At 50.3% G+C, this 9,080-nt stretch overlaps 1 long non-coding RNA gene across 1 annotated transcript; it reads left to right on the top strand.

Moving 5' to 3' along the window:
* Positions 1-414: 414 nt before the first annotated feature.
* LOC133349883 (uncharacterized) lies at positions 415-8,456 on the top strand. The gene is made up of 3 exons (XR_009755989.1): positions 415-4,067; positions 4,591-4,685; positions 5,274-8,456. It is a non-coding gene; the product is annotated as an uncharacterized LOC133349883 (long non-coding RNA).
* The last annotated feature ends 624 nt before the right edge of the window (positions 8,457-9,080 follow it).

Raw genomic sequence — 9,080 nt, forward strand, 5'->3', positions numbered from 1 at the left:
TAAAAGTCTCCATGCGCTCGCGCTTGCGGGGGATTTGGCTCTCGGAAGGGGGGGTTTAAGACTGAAATAATTTGCCAGGCGGCACGCCCTAAGCCCCGTGGTAGGAATAGGCTATTCCGTTTTTGCATCCGTAAACTTTAAAGTAGTTTAATTAACACATTTGTGCCGTTTCTATTATTCATTATTTACTTATTGCACGACATCGACCGTACCAAGTGATGCCAATTGCGAGGGGGGGGGGCGGACCCTATCAAGTGATGCGCCTTCGCTCGAGCTCACAGGGGACATTTTCTTTTTCGCGTTTTACAGGCAATACATACACACATCACGCTGCGGATATTTATTCACAGTGTCATGTCCTCTTCGCCCCCCCCTCCCCCCAACACGATGCGTCCAGATTATACTACAGACTCCGTAGATATTAATATTTTACTGCTTACATACCATTATTCTTGCACGGCCAGGGGATGCTGGGGAGGGGATAGCGGCCCAGCCCCTAGCCTGGCAACGTGCCAACTCCGCCCCTCGCCAATGTAGGCCAGGACGGGGACTACGCATGGCACAAGGCCTCAACACGCCTATGGTAAGTACAAAGTTCCTTGCTTCTTACGCTAACAACTCAAGTCCATTGTTTACTATTGTTAAACACATTAGTTGACAAACATTACAATAATAATGTTTGTGTGCAGTTAAAAAATCAGCTTCATTGTTCAACATTATGAAACAAGTTCACAGATGTTACAATAATTATGTTTTTGTGAAGATAACTCAGGTTCATTGTTTACCATTATGAAACAAGTTGACATGTTACAATAATTATGTTTGTGTACACAAAAAGCTTTTTGGATTTTTGGGTTGCTCAATTTCCCCTTTTTTTGCTGAGCTTTTATAACGCTGCCACGGTCTACTGCCAGTCTGTGATTTCTGCTTATTTCTTAAATGCATTTCTATTGTTTCCATCGCTCACGTCACGCTATTTGCTCATACGTAGTATTGCGATACTGATAGCTGTACCATCATCGGGGATTGCTGTGCCCGTCGATGTGTGTGTGTGTGAGTCCATGTGTATGTCTTTGAGTCCATATGTGTGTGCGTGTAGAGCCATGCGTGTCTTTAACTCCATGTGGGTGTCTTTTTCGAATGGACAACGTCAAAGTGTTTATGCGTGTGTTAGTCCATGTGGGTGTGTCAGTCGATCTGTGTGCGTGTACGTCGATGTGTATGTCAGTCCATATGTGTGTGTTAGTCCACATGTGTGTGTAAGTCTATACATGTGTGTGTCACTCGATGTGTGTGTGTAAGTCAATGCGTCTGTGTGTGAGTCCATATGTGTGTTAATCCATGTCTGTGTATCTAAAGTAGATATCTGTGTGTCACAGTCCATATGTGTATGTGTGTGTAGGGCTATGTGTGTGTCAGTCTATGTATGTGAAGTATTCGGAATGACGGCAGGAAACCACTTGACGGGTAGCACACTTTTTATTAAACCTTGACTTGTCACGATGCAACGTGTGGTCACTATTCCTCACACTACACACACTCCACTTGACACGTGTAGTTACTATGGCTCACGCTGCATGCTCACACTGCATGCTCTCACTGCACTCCAGCCCCGTAACGTTCGTGGAGCCTCCAGACCCACCCCAGCTTGGGCGTGAGTCACAACCTCTGGGTCCCGAGGGCCGGCCCTCACACGGACGTTCGGCCCCGGGTCCCAGGGTCCCGCCTCTGGGTCACACAGAGCCCTGGCCCTTACAAGGACAGCGGGACTAGGTGCCGCAGGGCCCTATCTCTTCCTCCTCCGTCTTCAGTCTTCGCTGGTCACCAACTCCCCGTGCGCCTGTGCGCACCACCTTATATAGCCCCCGCTCTCGGGAGACGGAGCGTATGCGGACCTCGACGTGAGCATCCCCCTTAGTTGACCAATCCCCGCGCGCTTGCCCCAGGATCCCATCGCTGTCAGCGCGCGTCACCGATACCCAGCCAATCACTGCCTCATAACCCCCGACCCCGCGCTGACCCCTGATCCTTCACCGTCAGCGCGCGTCACCAACACACACAGCCAATCACTACGCGCTGGCACACGATTCCCACCCCAGCGCGTATCACCACTACATATGTGTAAGTTCATGTGTGTGTGTCTTAGTCCATATGTGTGTGTGTAAGTACATATGTGTCTTTACGTCAATGTGTGTTTTAGTCCACGTATTGCTGTGTGCTAGTCGGTGTGTGTGAGTGAGTCGCTGTATGTGTGTACGTCCATATATGTGCGTGCAACTCCATGTGTGTATATCTCAAGTGGATGTCTGTGTGACAGTCCACATGTGTATGTGTGTGTACGGCAATGTGTGTGTCACTCTATGTATGTGTGTGTGTCGCTGTATGTGTGTACGTCGATATGTGTGTGTAACTCTGTGTGTGCGTATCTCAAGTGCATGTCTATGTGTGTCAGTCCATATGTGTGTCTGTAAGTCGATGTGTTTGTGTGTGTCAGTCCATATGTCTGTGTGTGTGTGTCTCAGTCCATGTGCGTGTGTGTTAGTCGCTGTGTGTGCATGCCTCCATGTTAGTCAGTGTAACTCCATTTCTTTGCGTGTCTGTAGGTCCATGTGTGCATCTTAGTCCATGCGTGTGCTTTATTCACCTGCTCAAGGCCTATGCTACCATCAGTAGGCCTGGCCTCTGGGTTGCTCTTCGTGCTTTCCGAGTCCCGAACCAACTCATCACCATCCTTAAGGACCTTCATGATGGTGAGCGGCCCTTACAAGGACAGCGGGACTAGGTGCCGCAGGGCCCTATCTCTTCCTCCTCCGTCTTCAGTCTTCGCTGGTCACCAACTCCCCGTGCGCCTGTGCGCACCACCTTATATAGCCCCCGCTCTCGGGAGACGGAGCGTATGCGGACCTCGACGTGAGCATCCCCCTTAGTTGACCAATCCCCGCGCGCTTGCCCCAGGATCCCATCGCTGTCAGCGCGCGTCACCGATACCCAGCCAATCACTGCCTCATAACCCCCGACCCCGCGCTGACCCCTGATCCTTCACCGTCAGCGCGCGTCACCAACACACACAGCCAATCACTACGCGCTGGCACACGATTCCCACCCCAGCGCGTATCACCACTACATATGTGTAAGTTCATGTGTGTGTGTCTTAGTCCATATGTGTGTGTGTAAGGACATATGTGTCTTTACGTCAATGTGTGTTTTAGTCCACGTATTCCTGTGTGCTAGTCGGTGTGTGTGGGTGAGTCGCTGTATGTGTGTACGTCCATATATGTGCGTGCAACTCCATGTGTGTATATCTCAAGTGGATGTCTGTGTGACAGTCCACATGTGTATGTGTGTGTACGGCAATGTGTGTGTCACTCTATGTATGTGTGTGTGTCGCTGTATGTGTGTACGTCGATATGTGTGTGTAACTCTGTGTGTGCGTATCTCAAGTGCATGTCTATGTGTGTCAGTCCATATGTGTGTCTGTAAGTCGATGTGTTTGTGTGTGTCAGTCCATATGTCTGTGTGTGTGTGTCTCAGTCCATGTGCGTGTGTGTTAGTCGCTGTGTGTGCATGCCTCCATGTTAGTCAGTGTAACTCCATTTCTTTGCGTGTCTGTAGGTCCATGTGTGCATCTTAGTCCATGCGTGTGCTTTATTCACCTGCTCAAGGCCTATGCTACCATCAGTAGGCCTGGCCTCTGGGTTGCTCTTCGTGCTTTCCGAGTCCCGAACCAACTCATCACCATCCTTAAGGACCTTCATGATGGTGAGCGGCCCCGCGTCTTAACTACGTGGCCGTGAGTCAGAGCCATTCTCTTTACACCTTGGGGCGCAACAGGGATGTCCTCTGGCTCCCACATTGGACCACGTAGTTCGTCGAGCCTTCAATGCCTGTACCGGAAGAATTCCCATCTGCTACAGATACAATGGGAGGCTGATCGATGCCCGGGTGCGGTCAAGGGATGGCTCCCTATTGCTCAACCACGTTATGTATGCCGATGATCTGCTAATGGCTGCTCACTCCGAGGAGGAGTTCGAGGTGCTGCTGCTGAACCTGGAGCTTGCCACCAACAGGTGAGGCCTTACCATCAGCCCAACCAAAGCTAAGCACCTGCCTGGCTATTTTGTACCATCGGACACTCCACCCCCACAACTCCCAATTGGTGATGGGGCAGTTGTAGAGACAGTGGAGAGTTTCCCTGGGCAGTGTGCTAATGACCGGCTCCGGTTTAACAGCAGAGGTCTCACTCCGAATCAGTCCAGCTGCAGTATCTTTTCATTGGCTGCGTAACGCTGTGTGGAAGCTACCTGGTCTATCACTTCGTACGAAGCTTCAGGTCTTCTCGGCCACGGTCATTCCCTCCCTTCTCTACGCTTGCGAAACTTGGAACATCTTCGCCGGTTAGAAACATTTAGGCTGGTCTACCTACGATCCATCCTGGGTTTAACCAGGCTGCATTGTGTGAGGAGCTCACAAATCCTTGAAAGATGTGGACAAAGTCCCATCGGTGACCTCCGGCAGGCAAGGCTGCGTTGCCTGAGTCATGTAGCCCGCATGGCCAGCCACCGCATGCCTAAACACCTTTTGTTCCGCCAGATCGAGGGGGCTAAACGGGCGCGGCACGGGCTGGAGAAGACATGGAGTGATGTGCTACAGGAGGACTTGGAGCTGAGTCCACTTGCGGATGACTGGTACCAGCCGTATCAAGATCGGCCACTGTAGAGGAGTTGTTGTGACGTCACCACCACTTAGTGCCGAATGGCGGTTGTTGTTGTTGTTCAGTCTATGTATGTATCTATGTGTGAGTCCATTTGTGCGTGTAACTCTATGTGTGTGTATCAATGGATTTGCGTGTGTCTGCCTTTTTCGCCCGGGCAACGCCGGGTACTAACCGCTAGTGTTTCATAATAGGTAAAGCCACATCATTATACATACTGCTACCTACCTGGAATAGCTAGAAATGTTCAGAGGGATATGTTTTATATATTTTGTCATTTTCATTTAACGTGGTATTATTTCTAAAACAAAATAAGCGAAAATCTTGTTTTAACATGTGCCGAAAGAACCAAGAAGATGAATCCCTGCAGTCACGAAAGCTTTAAATCGAGATTTATTTTAACATAATTAAATGAACCAATAGGTCTTAACTGACTGTGATGTTTCCATCCTACCTGCCTATGTCAGCTGTTATTTCTGACTCTTTGTGTGTCTTTCTCTCTCTGTGTATCTCTCTCTGATCTGCCCCCCCCCCCCCTTCTCTCTCCCCCCCCCCCCTGCAGCCGACCTCTCCAGTGCTGCTGCGGTGGTCCACTTTACTCCAGTGACTCGGGGGCTGCTGCGGGGTCCACTTTCTGCCCAGCCTCCTCCCCCCTTCTCTCTCCCCCCTTACTGCGGAGGCCTATATAACCTCGTGCCACGGCAGATCTCTTGCCTACTTCAGCAGTTTTTTATTGCTGTGGTTATCCCACCTGATGACGATTGCTTGTGTTGCAATCGAACGTCGTGATCTATCATTTGTTCTACCTACGTGACTTTACCGAAAGAACCAAATAGTATGAAGGATGTCCTTGCCCACCCACTGGGCCCACTGCCATGGGCAATGCTGATGGTCCCATCAAAAAACAAACAAGGCTGCACTTGCCAGAGAGCTTGAAAAAAATGTGTCTCCTGCAGAAGACATCCCAAACCTATCTACTTCCATCATTGATGGGTTGAGCCTGGTCCAAAAAATTAATGGCAACAACAAAACCTTTGCACAGGTGGCAGAGTTAGCCTTGGCCCAGGACCTCCACGAGGGGGCACAGAGTGAAAGGATGTATGTTGTTTTTGATGTCTACCGGCAGACTTCGATCAAAGATGCTGAACGACTGAACCAGGGTGCAGACACCACTCTCCAATACAAGAACCTTGCAAGGGGACACCAAGTTCAGCAGTGGAGAAAATCCCTGTGCAGTCCATCCAACAAGACCAGTCTCATCAAGTTTCTGGTGAAAGAGTGTAAACTCCCACGATACAGAGAGATGCTGCATGGCAAGGTGTTGTACATGACATGTGAGGAAACCACCTATAAGTTGACAAGATGAGTGTGAGGAAGTAGCAGAGATGCACTTCACGCATGAAGAAGCTGACATCCGTCTGCTCCCGTATGCATTGAATGCAGCAAATGTGGGCTCAAATGCAGTTATCATCACAGCTGAGGACACTGATGTCATGGTGCTTTGTCTTGGCTTCCAGAAGGACATCACCTGTCCCATCTACCAGAAGTGTGGGACACAGAACCGCACACGATTTGTCGATATCAGCAAACTGGCAAGGTAACTTGGAGACAGCATCTGTGACAGCCTAATTGGCTTACACGCCTTCACAGGCTGCGACACTGTCAGTGCATTCGCCGGTCGAGGGAAGCTGAATGCCCTGAAGATGGTGAGAAAGGACACTTCCTGCCAAAGATACTTTTAGTCGACTGGGGCAGTTATGAAATGTGAGTGATGAGCTGTTCCAGAAAATTGAGCAGTTCACCTGTCGCATGTATGTTGCTAATAGCAGCACTGGTGAGGTGAACGAACTGCGCAACCAGCTCTTCTGCACCAAAAGGGGAAAAGTCGAGTCCAGCTAGCTGCCACCGTGTAGGGACTGTCTCTTCATGCATGTTCAACAAGCCAACTATCAGGCAGAAATCTGAAAGTACTGTCTGCAGGCTAACCCTGTGGTGCCAAGCCCTACTGAGTATGGATGGACAATGATGGCAAGCTGGCTATTTACTGGATGCGCTCCCCACCCGCACCAGATGTGGTCTTGGAACTTCTAGCATACAAGTGTGTGCGTGCATGCAAAATGCCAAGCTGCACGTGCCTGTCAAATGGACTGACAGCAGAGACATGTGCAGGTTACAGACCTGCAGTAACCAAAAACTGCAGGATGATCCAGAACCTGACTTTGAACTCGGGGAGTCAGATGACGAGATATACGAGCAGTTTGGTGATTCTGATGGTATTACTGTGGTAGTAGTATACATTGATGGACAGTGTGGTGATTCTGGACTGGTTACCCTTGTTAACACCATCTAAGTACACACAGGGCTTGATAATAATAATGTAACCTTCTTCACATATACCAATCACTAACGATATATATGAGATTACATGAATCATTGACTAAGTATATGGGAATGTCAATGTTTATGTAATAATCTTCCAGGAGACGGCTTCGGAATCAGTCCTTTTTATTTCCACTCCACCACACACTTTCCTCACTCACTCTCCGTTGCTGGCAGACAACGGAGAGAGGACAGACTACGCACGAAGTCCCCTCCGCGCACGTGGCAACCCGAGGCCCCGTCCGCGCATGACCCTGCTCTTGTTAATTTCAGTCTGCTCTCGATCGTTCCCTCTCGCTCGCTCTTAAGACCTTCGTCACGTGGTTCCCCTAGCCAATCGTGTATGGACAGCTTCGACCCTTCTCGATGGTTCCCTGTCAATCCCGGGACCACGCCCCTCATCCGGCTCCCCATTAGCTGGGGCCCCGAATGGCTAGGCCAATCACTTCTGATGACCTGTCCCAATCTCAACCCTTATTGGCTACGAGCAGGACCGGCAAGCCAATCCCCACGTGAACCCTCTATGGCTGTTATTACATTTATAATAGTAAAGTAGTTCCTTACCTTATTATGGTATTCCTTATTATCCTGTGTTTTCATTGTGTATTTAAACCAAAAAAGACCAGTTTGTGACTTAACTGGCTTTGGTCTAGGTAGTTTTTTCAGTAATAATGCCCATTTATTGTTCCAGACGGCTGTCATAGGGTATGGGTATGAAAGTCATGGTAACTACAACTAAGTTGCCACTACGCAAACATTATCATATCAGAATATGTCCCACACATATAAGGATTGCAAAAATCATTATTAGACTTTGCCACCTCAGCTGGTACCAATAAGTGATTTTTTTGGTCTGGGCCGATGACTTATTCAATGTGTAATGCGAGCGTATTCTGGGTTTCGCCGCCCCAGCCCCTAAGCCAACCAGGCGCCACGAACCATCGGGGGTAGGGTTTAAGGGCGGAGCCTGCGGCCGTTAGGGGGTGGTATTATCTGGAAAGTTCTTAAGGGGTGTGGCGAAGGGCGGAGTCTGGGTGACGTGGGAAGAGGATATAAGGGGGAGCCGGAAGGGGCTCGGGTCAGTTGGTGGAAGCTGGAAGCTGGGCCACGTCGGGGGTCTCCGCGAGCCATCGGCCACGTGGCGACGCGGAGACGGCTCCCAGCGCACCGTCTGCCAGCAGTGCGCGGGAGCGGGGAAGCGAGAGAGCGGCGAGAGAGCCGCGCGAGAGCGGGACGTCAGCTCCCGCGACGTGCCGCGGAACGACCGAGAGAGCGGCGTGAGAGCAGGACGTCAGCTCCCACGACGTGCTGCGGAATGACCGGGAGAGCGGATGGCGAGCTGTCCAAATAACGAAGAAATAAAGAGACGGAGACACAGTCGCTTGTCGTCGACCTGTTTTATTACAAATGTATTGGTCCAATGTTGTTTGTACATTTGTAGTGGGTCAATAACTAGAGGATAGTCTCTCTGAGGCAACACGTATTTTTATTAACAAATAATCCCTAACACAAAGGCGTAACGGCCTCTTACACTTCTTCTTCTTCTTCTTCCTAGCGTTGTTCCCGCTGTGGCGCAGGGTCCGCTTTTCGGCATTGTCTTCTCCATTTGGCTCGGTCCAGGGCATCTTCAGGGGATGCGTTGACCGTCTTCATGTCTTCCTTTATTCGGTCCATCCATCGCTTCTTCGGACGTCCGCGTGGACGGCGGCCCTCTGGCTCAATACGCACGGCAGTCTTGGCCACTGATGACTCTTCACTTCGCATCACATGGCCGTACCACCGAAGCCTTGCCTCAAGCATCTTGTCCGCAATGGGGGCCACACCAAGTCGCTTCCGAACGTCTTCGTTCCTGACACAATCCCATCGAGTGAGCCCGAGGCTCCATCTGAGCATCCTCATCTCCATGGTGTGGAGAGCTTGTTCGTGTACAGTTGTGGCTGGCCAGCACTCGGATCCATAGAGTGCCACCGGTCGGACGATGGTCTGGTAT

The sequence above is a fragment of the Lethenteron reissneri genome, chromosome 32 (assembly GCF_015708825.2).
Source record: "Lethenteron reissneri isolate LAM-NWPU_2019-01 chromosome 32, ASM1570882v1, whole genome shotgun sequence".
Taxonomy (NCBI): Eukaryota; Metazoa; Chordata; class Hyperoartia; order Petromyzontiformes; family Petromyzontidae; genus Lethenteron; species Lethenteron reissneri.